At 31.8% G+C, this 16,396-nt stretch overlaps 1 long non-coding RNA gene across 1 annotated transcript in view; it reads right to left on the bottom strand.

Annotated features, from left to right (window-relative positions):
• The window catches only part of LOC145315013 (uncharacterized), a 33,736-nt gene that overhangs the window by 7,617 nt on the left and 9,723 nt on the right, over positions 1-16,396 (bottom strand). The window contains exon 2 of the long non-coding RNA XR_013877906.1: positions 2,942-2,974. This is a non-coding gene — a long non-coding RNA (uncharacterized LOC145315013). The remainder of the gene's footprint in view (positions 1-2,941; positions 2,975-16,396) is intronic.

The raw sequence follows: 16,396 nt of genomic DNA, 5'->3' as shown, positions 1-16,396 counted from the left end.
TTAAGGGGGATTTTTTACCCATGAGAAAATCGATAAATAGCAGGAAAAATCAAATTCAAACCCTACATCCACTGTAAACAAAAAAATTATTAAGATTAAAATTATCTTAACATATTAAAACTATTACTCCACCATCAATAGATCTAATATAAAATGTTGTTAGAAAAAGTTTAGTAAAGTTAACAATATCCTAGGAAATAATGAAAAATGTCAATTAAAGGGGGGGGGGGGAGATAGAAAGGCAACGACCATAAAAATTGCCATTTTTCGCATGACAAGCAAATCTCTTTAAGCAAAAGAAAATTTGACCCTTTCTCACTTGTATTAGAAGTATAATCTAGATACAATAAAAATTTCATAAAATTTACAAAAGTTTTCAAAATAAATTAAACTAGTAATTTTAAAAAGAAAAAAAATGTTTACCTACAAACTTTGATATTATTGTAAAATATATTAGCGTATAATAACTTTGTTAAATCTTAACTATAATATGAGCATTCTAATATTAACTCTATACTTTTTATTTGTTATTAAAGTAATTTTGCTATATGTTATTTCATTATTATGATTGCTAATTTGTCACTAAAGAATACATCTATACAGTAATTTAACATAAAAAGAATTAAAGAAAAATTGAGAGAAATTTGAAACTATAAAACATGTTTCATTTGTAGCAATCGTAGCAAATCTATAGTTCTGGGATATGTCCGTACGTATGTTTAATACACAATCCGTATGTCCAGTATGGATTCGAAACTGATTGAAAATCCCCTGGATTCGAACGGATTCTCAGCAATACTGTGAAAAATCATGTATAACATCGTATAACAGACAATTTTTCATACAAATCATAAAATTAAAACCAGTTTTTAAGCCCGTGCCTTTGGAATTTTGAGGCTAACAAAACTGCTTTAAACGTTAAAAAAATGTAAAATGGACCATATAGGTGGTATATTCAGAAGTTTATTACCAATACATTTTAAGAATTACTACATTTACTGTTTAAGAGTATACTTTACTTTTTCATTTAAATCATGATAGCGTGTTATTGCTGTGCCCGCCATTGAATGTTATTGTTATGTGTTTATTTTGTCATTTTAAAATGTATTTATAAAAATAAATCATAAACAAAACACACACATAAGACATGTAATGCATTTTAAAGTACTTTTAGGAGTGCTGCTACTTTAGAGCTGGGGTATGTATTTCGTTTTTTACGGATTTTTCATTTTTAAACTTTACACGAGTCATTGTAATTCTTATATTCGCCTACTTTCGTTTTCTCAAAGATAAATTTACAATTACATAAAAAAAATGTTTGACTAGGTATCATATGTCAATCTTTCCTAATTTATTGTTGCGCTACTTAATGACATACCTATCCCTTTAAAGTGTACACTTAAGCACATTTGAAATATAGTGATTAAAAATACTTGAAGGTCAGTTAATTGCAGATTTATATTTGCACCTGCAACTCTTGTTCTCGTACTTTAATCAGGGAGCTAGGGAGGGGACATTGGGCACTAGTTCCCAAAGTTTTATGAAAAAGTTTTTTTATTCGATGACTTGATTTTGAATTTTGATTGGTTAATTCATTAAGTAGAGTGTCTAAACTTTTCAACCACTAATTGTAATATAGAGGAATATAGAGGGTAATTTTGTGTATCATCATTGGGTATATATAAATTTTTCAGTCATAGTCTTATCTTTTTACATAATTGTCCTTGTTAAATGGAACAAAGAGTAATTAATAGACAGGACAAACATTCCCAAAATATTTCTTACTTGTATATTGAAATTTGAAAGTAAAAAAATCCCTGGATGGTTTATGGCTATTTTTTGTCCCAAATCCCCTTTTTGAAATCCAAAGCACTTATATGCTAGGGATGCAGCCAATGAATTTCAGGAAGTATTATTTTGATTTTATTAGCCACCAATTATTCCAATTTTGTTCTATTTTGTTGTTTGCATATATTTACAATACCAAATAAAATCTACATAAAAATTTAATAGTAATAAATCTTAACAAAAGTTTAAATGGTTTAAACGTTCCAACACTAAAGCTAAACATAGGTTTTTCCTTTTTTTTTGATCGACATAGATAGCCAAATGGAATTTTGAAAATTAAAAAAAAATAAAAAAACTGGGAGGGGGGTTAGTTAGTTTTCAGTTCTATTTCTTTAGGTTAGGTTAGGTTATATTGGATAATGGGTACACCCGGAGGGTGAAGGCACAGCAGGTACAAGCCCTGAGAGATTAATGCCCTCCGCAGAGATTAGGCATAGGAAAAAAACTACCCAACCTTGATTTAAAAAAGGCAATATCATTTCAAGTCTATTTACTTAAATGATTAAGAAAATTTTACTGACGTAAACACAGAGTAAGATAGCTGTTGACCCTCAAAATTTTTCCATTTTCCTTTATGGTGGATTTTTTTTTACATAAAATCTGTATTTATAGAAACACTTGAACCAAGTATTGCGGTGCAGAGGTATAAAACTAAATGAAGGTCAGAGGGGTAATTTAATACCAAATTCTTCACATAAATACTTAGAAAATAGATAAATAGTTAAACGGATTAATACATTAAATGAATTAAAATCAATTAAGCTATCAGGGTGTATTTAAAGTCATATTGCAAACTTTAAAAAAAGGTAAAAGGGGTTTTAAAATAATGTAATTTATGATGGTAATCGTAATGCAAATGAAATATTAAATTAAAAAGGAAAATTTATATAGTGCCTATAAAAATGACGTCATATATGTCTAATATTGGTCAATTAAAATGTATACCAACCTGCCACTGTAATTTGGTTTGTGTATTGGCCTATCATTGGTACTGTATGACGTCATTTTTTTTATAGGCACTATAAGAAGCTTTAAAAAAGTAAATTGAATGGTATTATCAAAGAAATAGGTTTTTAAAAAAAACAATATTTACCTCCAACTTATCCACCAGTTAAAAAAGCATTACCTGAAAGAAAGAAAAAATTTAAAAAAATTTCATAGATCAATACCTTTCGTCTCAATAATGATTAATGTTGACGTTGACTATTTAAGGATAAAATTGAGATAGAGTGGAAAGTTTAAAAATAAGAGAACGATAAATAAAATAAAATCTTTAAGGGAAACTTGAAAAGGCATTACAAATTTTCTAACTTTCTAATTTGATGTTATTATTATATTATTAGGATATAATCTGTCCAAAATTTTGATGTATTAGCCATAGAAAAATGTTTTCTTTTACTGATCGAATATTTTCACAATTTGTTGTTAAAAAATACCACTTTTAAAAAAGAAATTAGTGTTTCTTCAAAACAAAAAAATATTCTAAATGCCTGCAGTACATTCATATTAAAGAGACCATAAATATAATTGTCTTAAATATTTCGGGAAGACTTGTATTAGTTTAGAAGGGAGGTTGGTCAACACTCAATATAAAGGGGGTTCAACCTTTGACCCCTTTTTGGAGAGAAGTCCCAAGACTCCAGGCGGAGCCGCTAATATTATCCATCTGAGGTTGATATTAAAATGATAAACCATTTGCAATTTAGGGCATATCTTATTTGATTGTAAAAAATTAATTTTTTCTGTGATTTTGTAAAAACGTGTTATTAGAAGTAAATATGATGAACAGTAGATCTTTTCATGAAAATACACTTTTTCGAATTTTAGTCTTCTGCTAACCTAAAAAGTTACTGTAGGAGCCTAGAAATACATGTACAAAATTTCAGCTCTCTATCTCTACTGGCGACCTAGCGCCAGGCATGTAAAATATCAACAGATAACGGTAGCACGGCGGTTTTAACAATATCTCAGCAATGTGCAGGTTTTAAGCTCTTCTGCATATTTCAATTTAAACACATAAGGACAAAGATATGATATCCTAAAAATCTTTTGTCAAAGTCTACTCTACATCTAGCGCCAGTCAGTTTTCTAAAATCATGCATTTTATACCTGTGAAAATAGAAATCGCCAGCGCTAGGTGTAGAGTAGACTTTGACAAAAGATTTTTAGGATATTATATCTTTGGCCTTATGTGTTTAAATTGAAATATGCAGAACAGCTACATTCATCTTCCAAGCCATTCTCTAAGCATTTAAATTTTTTTTATGAAATAACGGGATTTCAAAACTGCCTTTTGAAAGGGCATAAAAAATATCTTTTTTTTGTCACTTTTTTCACTGCTTATAGTTACAACTTATTAAGATATTATGCTCTGTTAAAAAAAATCAGCGCCTCCAGCTCCAAAACCGGCAAAAACTGGCAGTTAAACTTCTGTGCCCCTACTTGCCCCCCTCTTCTGCCAACAGTAGTTATCTCAAGAAGTAAAAGAGATATCACACAGAAAGAAAACTTTTTAAATAAAACTGAACTAAGTAACCATTACAGATTTCACTTTGGGACTTTCCTTCTAGGGGCTTTTGGAGCAAAAGACCCCCCAAAACACTAAAAATATGAGTTCTGAGCTTATTTTTAAAGATATCAAACTGATTTTTTTTTTTGAAAACTTTGTTAACGTAATGGAACTCAGTAACATTTCATTTTGAGACTTTCCTTCTAGGGGCCTGTTTGACAAAAGACCCCCAAAAACTAAAAAGATGAGTTCTGGACTTATTTTTAAAGATATCAACCTATTTTTTTTGAGAAAACTTTTTTCACATAACCAAACTCAACAACCTATACAGATTTCATTTTGGGACTTTCCTTCCAGGTGCTAGTGAAGCAAAAGACCCCCCAAAACACAAAAAATATGAGTTCTGAGCTTATTTTTAAAGATATCAACCTGATTTTTTTAAAGAAAACTTTTTAGATAAAACTGAACTCAGTAATGTTTACACATTTTATTTTGGGACTTTGCTTTGAGGGGCTTGTGGAGCAAAAGACCCCCCAAAACACAAAAAATATGAGTTCTGACCTGATAAATAAAGATATCAACCTGATTTTTTAAAAGAAAACTTTTTTAACATAATCAAACTCAGTAATGTTTACAGATTTCATTTTAGGACTTTCCAAAAACTAAAAATATGAGTTCTGGACTTATCTTTAAAAATACCAACCTAATTTTTTTGAGAAAACTTTTTCACATAACCGAACTCAGTAACCTTTACAGATTTCATTTTTGGGACTTTCCTTCTAGGGGTTTGTGGAGCAAAAGACCCCCCAAGACACAAAAAATATGAGTTCTGAGCTTATATTTAGAAATATCAACCTGATTTTTTTAAAGAAAACTTTTTAATATAACCAAACTCAGTAATGTTTACAGATTGTTGTGGAGCAAAAGACCCCCCCCCCCCATATTTTAGTGTTTTGGAGGGTCTTTTGCTCCACAAGCCCCTAGAAGGTAAGTCCCAAAATTAAATATGTCATGGGTACTTAGTACAGTTATGTTCAAAAAGTTTTCATAAAAAAAATCAGCTCAATATCTCTAAAAATAAGCTCAGAACTCATATTTTTATTGTTTTGGGTGTCTTTTTTCCTACCTGCCCCTAGAAGGAATAAAAGTGTTGGGGGGGGGGGGAGGCTTTTGCTCAACAAGCCCCTCAAAGCAAAGTCCTAAAATTAAATCTGTAATGGTTATTCAGTTCAGTTATATTCAAAAAGTTTTCATTAAAAAATCAGCTCAATATCTCTAAAAATAAGCTCAGAACTCATATTTTTATTGTTTTGGGGGTCTTTTGTTCCACTAGCCCCTTGAAGGAAAGTCCCAAAATGAAATCTGTAAATGTTACCGAGGTTGGTTATGTTAACATAGTTTTCTCAAAAAAATGAGGTTGATATCTTTAAAAAAAGGCTCAGAACTCATATTTTTAGTTTTGGGGGTCTATTGCCCAACTAGCCCCTAAAAGGAAAGTCCTAAAATGAAATCTGTAAACATTACTGAGTTTGGTTATGTTAAAAATGTTTTCTTTAAAAAAGTCAGGTTGATATCTTTATATATCAGCTCAGAACTCATACTTTTTGTGTTTTTGGGGGTCTTTTGCTCCACGAGCCCCTCTAAGCAAAGTCCCAAAATGAAATGTGTAAACATTACTGAGTTCAGTTTTATTTAAGAAAGTTTTCTTTAAAAAAATCAGGTTGATATCTTTAAAAATAAGCTCAGAACTTATATTTTTTGTGTTTTGGGGGGTCTTTTGCTCCACTAGCTCCTAGAAGGAAAGTCCCAAAATGAAATCTGTATAGGTTGCTGGGTTTGGTTATGTGAAAAAAGTTTTCTCAAAAAAAATTAGGTTAATATCTTTAAAAATAAGTCCAGAACTCATATTTTTAGTTTTTGGGGGTCTTTTGCCAAACAAGTCCCTAGAAGGAAAGTCCCAAAATGAAATGTTACTGAGTTCCATTATGTTAACAAAGTTTTCAAAAAAAAATCAGGTTGATATCTTTAAAAATAAGCTCAGAACTCATATTTTTAGTGTTTTGGGGGGCCTTTTGCTCCACAAGCCCCTAGAAGGAAAGTCCCAAAATGAAATCTGTAATGGTTACTTAGTTCAGTTTTATTTAAAAAGTTTTCTTTCTGTGTGATATCTCTTTTACTTCTTGAGATAACTACTGTTGGCCGAAGAGGGGGGGCAAGTAGGGGAACAGAAGTTTAACTGCCAGTTTTTGCCGGTTTTGGAGCTGGAGGCGCCGTATTTTTTTTTAACTGAGCATAATATCTTAATAAGTTGTAACCATAAGCAGTGAAAAAAGTGACAAAAAAAGATATTTTTTAGGCCTTTTCAAAAGGCAGTTTTGAAATCCCGTTATTTCATAAAAAAAAAAATAAAATGTTTAGAGAATGGCTTGGAAGATGAATGTAGGTGTTCTGCATATTTCAATTTAAACACATAAGGCCAAAGATATAATATCCCAAAAATCTTTTGTCAAAGTCTACTCTACACCTAGCGCTGGCGATTTCTATTTTCACATGTATAAAATGCATGATTTTAGAAAACTGACTGGCGCTAGGTGTAGAGTAGACTTTGACAAAAGATTTTTGGGATATCATATCTTTGTCCTTATGTGTTTAAATTGAAATATGCAGAAGAGCTTAAAACCTGCACATTGCTGAGATATTGTTAAAACCGCCGTGCTACCGTTATCTGTTGATATTTTACATGCCTGGCGCTAGGTCGCCAGTAGAGATAGAGCGCTGAAATTTTGTACATGTATTTCTAGGCTCCTAAAGTAACTTTTTAGGTTAGCAGAAGACTAAAATTCGAAAAAGTGTATTTTCATGAAAAGATCTAATGAACAGTTATCTTTTCTTGAGTGTTGGGCCTCTCTGGACCACCTACCTTCTTATTCATACAAGAAATACACAATAGTATGTAAGAGGACAAAATATAGTAAATGAAAAACCAAATTGTAAAATAGGTATATTCTTTAAAATATGAAAGCATGAATGGAATGAAGTATATGAGATATTATTAACTTTTGTCAATGGTAAGTGGGTTAAATAAAGCATTCCTCTAAATGAGAACACACTGTAGTTTGAACTATTAAATATTTTGAGTGAAACATAAAAAAGTGTTGGGACAACATATCTATTTGATTACATTAAATGAATCCTCAAAGCTTATAATCTAGAATATTACAACCCAAAGTTTAGTCTTATTCCCTTTTAACCACATCTAACCCATAGTATATGCTTAAAAAAAACACCATATCTATACGTGTATGTGTAAAAAGCGCATCATATGTGTGAGAAGAGATGGATAAAAAGCCTTCCAGAAACTTCAAAGTCATTCTTTTCCTTTGAAAATATGGCAATATTAAAAAAAGAGAAACTTGATAGCATCAACAAGGAATGGATAATGGATATAGAATAAGTGGATAAATATATTGAACCTAGTAAAAGTGTCTGACTCTGATTATGACATAAAAAGAATTAGCCAATGAGAGGCCAGTATACACTGTAATTGACCAATGGTAAAATTTATAGTGGCCTCTCATTGGCTAATTTTTTTTACGACATAATCAGAGTCAGTTACTTTTACTAGGTTCGGGAATCGGATATATTGGCATAGGAAAATTTGTCGTCAATTTAGGTTGGTAATAGGGATCTCAATTATTGGTTAGTTCGTTCATAGGAAAATATTCTGAAAAATTATTAATTGAATATGGTATACAAAGATATTTTTGACCAATGTATTTTCAATGACTCAGCTTGTCCATAATTATTATACGTGTAATTGTTAAGCTAATTATGCACATAATAGTTCTTGTTATTGATTTAAATTTAATAGATTTTTGCTTGAATCTTTAACTTTTCTACGTTCTACTTTTATTTTACTTATTATATAAAAACAAAGGATGACAACATCCATAAAAGCAAAGCACTGAAACGGTAGGAAAACGGACATTAACACTTTTATAGTGTCAGAACTGAATAATTAGAATATAATTGTATTAGAGTTAAAGCAAAATTGTAAGTAAATTTGTTGAAAAACTGCTTGATACAGGATAATGTTTATGGACATATTTACATTTTTAGGACTTGATTGTAGCGTTGCTTCGCTTATAACATTATACTTTGTTGTCCCAGGAATCAATATACCAAAATTCAGATAACTCGGATAATTAGATCGCATAAAAATTTGTTGTTAAAAAAGTTAAAAATCAACATGTTTAAAATGGACTTACGGACATTTTGGTAATGATTATAGAGTTGCTACGCTTTCTAAATCGTACCTAGCGGCTGCGACCTAGGGGCTCTGTATTAGAAGCGGGAGGAATGAAAAAGACTAAAACCATACCAAGACATAAAATCAAAATAAAAAAAAACATTTTACAATTTATGTAAAGCTTCTCTAAAATGGAGAACCCTATCGGTTTAGTTAGTTAGCGAGATCTTAATGGACAAACAAACAAAAACCTTATTAATTAATATAATAGTACAGATACTAACAATTATAATTTTAATCATAAAACTCAGCAACAATACAATAATCAATCCTTTACAAACATTTCATTTTAGAATAATGAAAGTTTCTAATAATAATTATCTGATTATTAATCTCAATTAATTTTCAAACTTAAACTTTCTCCATATAGCTTCATCAAATCCTATGCTAAGCTACTTCAAATGTTTTTTCAGTATAGCTTTGAAATCGATCAATACATGCTGGATTAGAACTCTATAATACGATGTTGTAAATAACTATCATAGGATATATGAATTTCTTTTACACCCAAATGAGTACAGTTATAGGAATACCTATTATATTCAGTGATAAATGGATAAAAAAATTGACAATATTTTTTTAGAACTCTTGACATTGTATATATGGTCTGTTTTGGGAGGAAAGATGAACAGATTTATTTGGCTACTAGCGGCTTCGCCCCTAGCCTCTAGGGGCTTTGCCCCAAGAGGTTTAATCAAACCAATTTTTCGTATTTTAGATTTAAAAAAAAAATTAAAAAATAATTTTTTTTGGGGGGGAGAATTTTTTTTTGGAGGGGGGGTAGTCGACCCCACTATTTTAATTTTAGTTTTAAAAAGAGGGGGGGATTTTTCATTTTTTGGGGGGGTTGGGGGGTGAAAATAGTTATAAACCTTCCCGGGACCTATGAGAAGCTACCCTGTACAGGAGAACCCGATCAATTCAGCGGTTAGCGAGATCCTTACTAACAAACAAACAGACAGACAAACAAACAAACAGACAAACAAACAGACATCGTTCTACTTTGTATTATAGATTATTTGTCCCTCGACTCCTTAATATTACAAGAATAAGATTAAAATCTTATAAAAACTTTCTCTAAATTTAAATCATTTTCGCATTTTCATTATTTTTTAAATAAAAAAATTAAACCTCAAGAAATATTAATTTTTATTGTTACTTAAATGTCGTCCGTTTGTCTATCAGGATTCAAGTAAAGACTATAGTATCATGGTGTACTAAAATGCTTTTTTTGTTGTTGTTATTTTTGAACTATTTATTGCATAACTTAATATGAATTATGTAATATGAAATATACAACTGAATCATACTATTACACAAACGTCATACACCTACATTGCATAAATTTAGGATTAGAAAATTTCTACCGCGATGTATTCATTTATCTTCAGTTATTATCCCAGAACTTATGTTATTATTATATTCACAAACACAGATAAGTATTCAATAATATAAGGTAAAAATGTGAATAATATTTTCAAGCCTATTCTTGAAAACAGACTGCGACGAATTTTCAGTCCACACTCCTTTATATGTATCAAAAGCAATTCTAAACATTGAAAAATTGAATAATAGATGTAAAGCTGTTTATAGTACCTATAAAACAATGACATCATACAATACATATGACCAATGATAGGCAGACTAAATATCAAATGGCAGGCTAGTATACAATACATTTAAATTGACCAATGGGAGGCCAGTATGACGTCATTTTCTTAGGCACTATAAAAAGTTTCAAAAGATGTGGACGAAAAGCACTTCCAACATCAGCAGATTCAGGTGCTTTATGTGACACTAGCGGCTACGCCCCTAGAGGCCTCTAGGGGCACTTGAGGAGGGGGGAGTCGAATTTGATAACCCAATTTCTTATTTTAGATTTTAAAAGAAAAAGTAAAAAAATTTTTGGGAGTTGGAATTTTTTTTGCTCCCCTCATCATGTTTAATTTTAATTACAGATACATAAACAAACATCCTGTTACTTTAGTATAAGGATGTTTAATTCATGTTAATGACAATACTTTTAAAAGATTGAATAAAAATGTTATTTCAAAGATTTTATAAAATCTTAAGCTTATTCATTCTTTATTTATCCATATCCAACTTTACTTAAAACCTAATGATGTTAGGATATGATATATGCAGTTTTTTCCCATGATTCAATGCAAAGTGTTCATACAATACTAATAAATATAGTCATATCCAACTGAAAATATTGTTCCGTATGGAGAAAGTGAAACTAAAATTAAAATTAAGTGGTACCCCAGTGATACAGTTCAAAACATTGCCCCTTTAAAAACCAGTAAATATTATTGAATTTTTTTTAACGTTCATATTTGAAACTAAATTCAAATCTAAAATCTAACTTCAAAGACTTTTCAATATGGCTATTTAAAAACAAAACAAGGATATGTATCTAAAGTTTTATAAACCAATCATATATTTTTTTACTTTTAGATATCTTTCTCCATTTAAAACTTTGTATAATAGTCAATAGGGGTGCATGAAAAATTGTCGTTTGCGTCTATTAAAACCGGCCCCTCAATTTATTTATTTTCTTTCTACAAACTTTTGCTTGTTTCCAATGAACGCTTATGTAATTTAAAACCAAGGTACATGATAATTCTTAGTTTTGCTAAAAATTTCTAAACACTTAAACTATAATTAGAATGATGTATGCCTTTAAATAACATATTTTAGAACTTTTTTTTCATTTATACTTGCAATATTATATGATGCAATATTACACCTAAATCACAAAATGTCAGCTTGTCTGTAAAATCTAATTGGCTTCTACTGTTTAAGCCAGAATTTACAATAAATAGTTTCTACTGATGCTATGTCAGGTGCATGACAAAAAAGTTAAGAAGAATACATTGAACCAACTCGTTACCATGCAGTTAGGAAATTCAGACAAAGGTCGAGTAATCAGGAACTTAATAAGCAAAATTTAATTCACCGAAAAGAAGATCACATGGTGTATCCTGTAAAAAAAATGGTCCACCCATGCATTTTATAAAACAAATCTTTCTTCGTTCAAAAACATCTCTCCATTTTCCTAATACCCATCTAACACCATAGGTAAAATAAACTATCCAAGTGTATTTGTATATATATATTCAAAAAAAGATAAACTAAAAAACATTTTAAATAATAAAACTTAAAAAAAACTTTAAAGGCTATTTTTCCTTCTAATTTTTATTAAAAAGTTTATTAAATGCAAATATATGTTTGTTGATTTGAAAATACTAAATTACACAGTAATTTGATAAAAATACATTCATAAAAATTGTTTTGAAAAAAAACTTGCTTTTAATGTTGTTTGTCGGTATAACAAGGATGACAATATCCATAGTTACACATAAATAAATAAAAATTTTATTGATAATTATCTGAGACAGCGTACCACCAAAAAATGACGCCATACAATAAAATGAGAGGCCAGTATACACCGTAATTGACCAATATGGTAAAATTTATACTGGCCTCTCATTGGTGTTTTTTATCTTATTTTTTTTAGGCTCTTTACGTTATCTCAAATTATCTGTTTTATTTGAAAGTATAGAAAGGCTTTGCTGTATAAAAATGTGTGCTAATAATAGTTGGGATTAATTTGATTTATAAATGTATTCAGTAGAAGCAAGCAACCAGAACTTTTAGTTAAAAACATTGGAATTAGGAAATTAAGGATACAGTGTTATTGTTGATGTATGTTAGACACTAAAAGTTTTATGAAAAATTCGATATCTTTTTGTTGGTTCTAAATGTTCTCACTAGCCACTGCACTGGGCCGAATTGGTTCTACCTTTATAAGTCACCCTGTTAAAGAAATAGAGCCTTGGATAATTTTTTGTATTCCTTTTAAAAAAAATCCAACATTAAATTTATCCATCTTTTAGAACACAGTAATAGTGTATGACTGATTATGACGTAACAAAAAAAATTAGCCAATGAGAGGCCACTATAAATTTTACCATTGGTCAATTACGGCCTCTCATTGGCTAATTTTTTTTTGTTACGTCATAATCAGTCAGACACTATTACTGTGTTCATCTTTTATTAGATCTACTATCCTAGCCCTTAGCTTTCTGACAACATGTCATTTTAGTTATTTTCAACATTAAAAAAATCAGGGTTCGGAAGCCGCGCTATCAGCCGCGCGGCTGCGGCTGCGGCTGAATCCTAATTTGCGGCTGCGGCTGCGGCTGCTTAAAGTTATGGAAGTGGCTGAGGCTGAGAGTGGCTGAGGCTTAGTGCGGCTGAGAGTGGCTGCGGCTGAATGCGGCTGAGGCTTAATAAGAATTGGGGTGGCTGAGGCTTACAGTGGCTGAATTGGAATTTTGTGGCTGAGGCTTCGAGCGGCTGAGGCTTACAGTGGCTGAGGGTGGCTGAGGCTTACAGTGGCTGAGGGTGGCTGAGGCTTACAGTGGCTGAAGGATTTGTGGCTGAGGCTGCGGCTTACTGAAAGCCGCGCGGCTCATAGCGGCTGCGGCTTACAGTGGCTGATTGGAAAATTAAGCCGCGCGGCTGAGTGAGGCTGAGGCTGAGAGTGGCTGATAACATAATTAAGCCTCACGGCTGATTCTGAGGCTGCGGCTTACTGAAAGCCGTGCGGCTGAGGCTGTGGCTGAATTAAATTCAGCCGCGCAGCTGAATGCGGCTGCGGCTGAATACAATATTAAGCCTTGCGGCTGATCTTATGGCTGATTATAAAATAAGCTTTGCAGCTGAGGCTTCGGCTAAATTGGATTTTTTAAATGCATTCTAGGACATTTTTTGGAGAGTTGAGGGTGGTTAGGGGTTGTGAGAATAAGAGTGGAGGGAAGAGGGGGGAGGACAGCAGGATTTTTTCAAATGTTTGATTCAGAATTAGTACCCAAATTTTATACTGGTACCCAAAGTTTTATACTGGTACCCAAAGTTTATTCTGGTACCCAAAGTTTTATTCTAGTACCCAAAGTTTTATACTGGTACCCAAAATTATATACTAGTACTCAAATTTTATTCTGGTACCCAAAGTTCTATTCTAGTACCCAAAGTTTTATACTGGTACTCAAAGTTTTATACTGGTACCCAAAAGTTTTAGTCTGGTACCCAAAGTTTTATAATGGTACCCAACGTTTTAGACTAGAACCCAAAGTTTTATACTGGTACCCAAATTTTACTGGTAACCAAAGTTTTATACTGGTACACAAAGTTTAAACTGGTACCCAAAGTTTTATACTGGTACCCAAAATTTTATACTGGTACCCAAAGTTTTATTCTGGTACCCAAAGTTTTATACTGGTACCCAAAGTTTTATACTGGTACCCAAAATTTTATACTGGTACCCAAAGTTTTATACTGGTACCCAAAGTTTTATACTAGTACCCAAAATTATATACTAGTACTCAAATTTTATTCTGGTATCCAAAGTTTTATTCTAGTACCCAAAGTTTTATACTAGCACTCAAAGTTTTATACTGGTACCCAAAGTTTTTATACAGGTACCCAAAGTTTTAGACTAGTACTCAAATTTTATTCTGGTACCCAAAGTTTTATACTTGTACCAAAAGTTTTATACTAGAACCCAAAGTTTTATACTGGTACCCAAAGTTTTATACTGGTACCCAAAGTTTTAAACTGGTACCCAAAGTTTTATACTGGTACTAAAAATTTATACTGGTACCCAAAGTTTTTTACTGGTACCCAAAGTTTTTTACTAGAACCCAAAGTTTTATACTGGTACCCAAAGTTTTATACTGGTACCCAAAGTTTTAAACTGGTACCAAAAGTTTTATACTGGTACTAAAAATTTATACTGGTACCCAGAGTTTTATACAGGTACCCAAATTTTATACTGGTACCCAAATTTTATACTGGTACCCAAAGTTTTATACTGGTACCCAAAGTTTTATACAGTTACCCAAATTTTATACTGGTACCCAAATTTTATATTGGTACCCAAAGTTTTATACTGGTACCCAAAGTTTTATACTGGTACCCAAAGTTTTATACTGGTACCCAAAATTTTATACTAATACCTAAAATTTTGTTTTAATATTGGTACCCAAAGTTTTATACTGGTACCTTAAGTTTTATACGAGTACCCAAAGTTTTATACTGGTACCCAAATTTTATATTGGTACCCAAAGTTTTATACTGGTACCCAAAGTTTTATACTGGTACCCAAAATTTTATACTAATAGCCAAAAATTTATTCTGGTACCCAAAGTTTTATACTGGTACCCAAAGTTTTATACTAATAGACAAAAATTTATTCTGATACCCAAAGTTTTATACTGGTACCCAAAGTTTTATACAAGTTTTTTAGCAGTAGGAATTTATTTCAACATCTTTAGTTATGATGCAGTACAAAGCCTATCAACTCCCAGACGACGAGCCGATGCGCTACATGTTGAGCCACGGTCGAGGGTTTCTATGACATTAACTCAAGGTCCAACAACCCTGGATAACTAAGGGGAATTATATCTTTCCTTTGCGCCTGTTCATGTTGCACACCTAGCACCTAGGAACCATTTAATGTCTTCAGTTATAACGCAGTGTCTGCGCGAGATTCGAACCTATTACATCCCTGATGACAAGCAGATGCGCTACTTGTTGAACCTTGGGGAACCAATTCTTTCCTTTTCTGTATTAGTTTAAGTGACATCTATCCAGCAACCAACTTTTTTTTATAGAACTACCTGCCTGAAAGTTTTATGGTAATGAGTTACGCCTGTTTATGAGCCAAGGAAATCCTCCTACTCCAACTTTACATGTTGCACACCTGCCATAGCAGCAGTAGGAACCATTTAATGTCTTCAGTTATAACGCAGTGTCTGGCCGAGATTCGAACCTATTACCTCCCTGATGACAAGCAGATGCGCTTCTTGTTGAACCTTGGATAATTAAGGGGAACCAATTCTTTCCAATTTAAGTGACATCTATCCAGCAACCAACTACCTGCCAGAAAGTCCTATGGTAATGAGTTACGCCTGTTTACGAGCCAAGGAAATCCTCATACTCTAACTTTACATGTTGCATACCTGGAATAGCTGCAGTAGGAACCATTTAGTCACGTCTTCAGTTTTCACGCAGTGTCTGGCCAAGATTCGAACCTATTACCTCCATGATGACAAGCAGATGCGCTACATGTTGAGCCATGGTACGCAGGTTAAATTTGTCTTAAAAATAATCGTCTTTAAAATGCTTATCATATGTACACTTGCAATAAATGTATTTGTCATAAAAACTTACCTCTTATGAAAAATGTTTTTTTTACAAAAGTGCTTTTTATTACAATTATTCATGGGTATAATTTTTATGACTAACTTTTTATGTCACATAATCTTAATGACAATGTAATTATGAAGTTATTACAAAAAATACTAAACAATAGGTACTGGAAAAAGAAGAACTGAATTAAAATAATTTTTTGGGGGACAGGGTGATTTTTATTGGGTGGGGAGGGCCAGGGCGAGTAAATCCCATTTTTAATTTTGGGGTGATGTTTAATTTTTTTTCTAAGGCAATTTTTTTCTGGTAGTGTGATGGTACCCTCCCCCAAAATAGTTTTAAACCTTCCCAGTACCTATAAGAAACTACCCTGAATAGGAGCACCATATCGGTTTAGTAGTTAGCGAGATCCTGTAGTACAAACATATAGACAGACAAACAAACAGACATCATAATACTTAATGATCTAAAAATAAGACAAATTTTCATTTTGAAATATTGGAGCTCTGATA

Source organism: Acartia tonsa, chromosome 3 (genome assembly GCF_053477335.1).
Source record: "Acartia tonsa isolate MP-2025a chromosome 3, ASM5347733v1, whole genome shotgun sequence".
In the NCBI taxonomy this organism is placed as follows: Eukaryota; Metazoa; Arthropoda; class Copepoda; order Calanoida; family Acartiidae; genus Acartia; species Acartia tonsa.
Note: the sequence above shows the minus strand (reverse complement) of the source record. Positions and strands in the feature narration are given on the sequence as shown.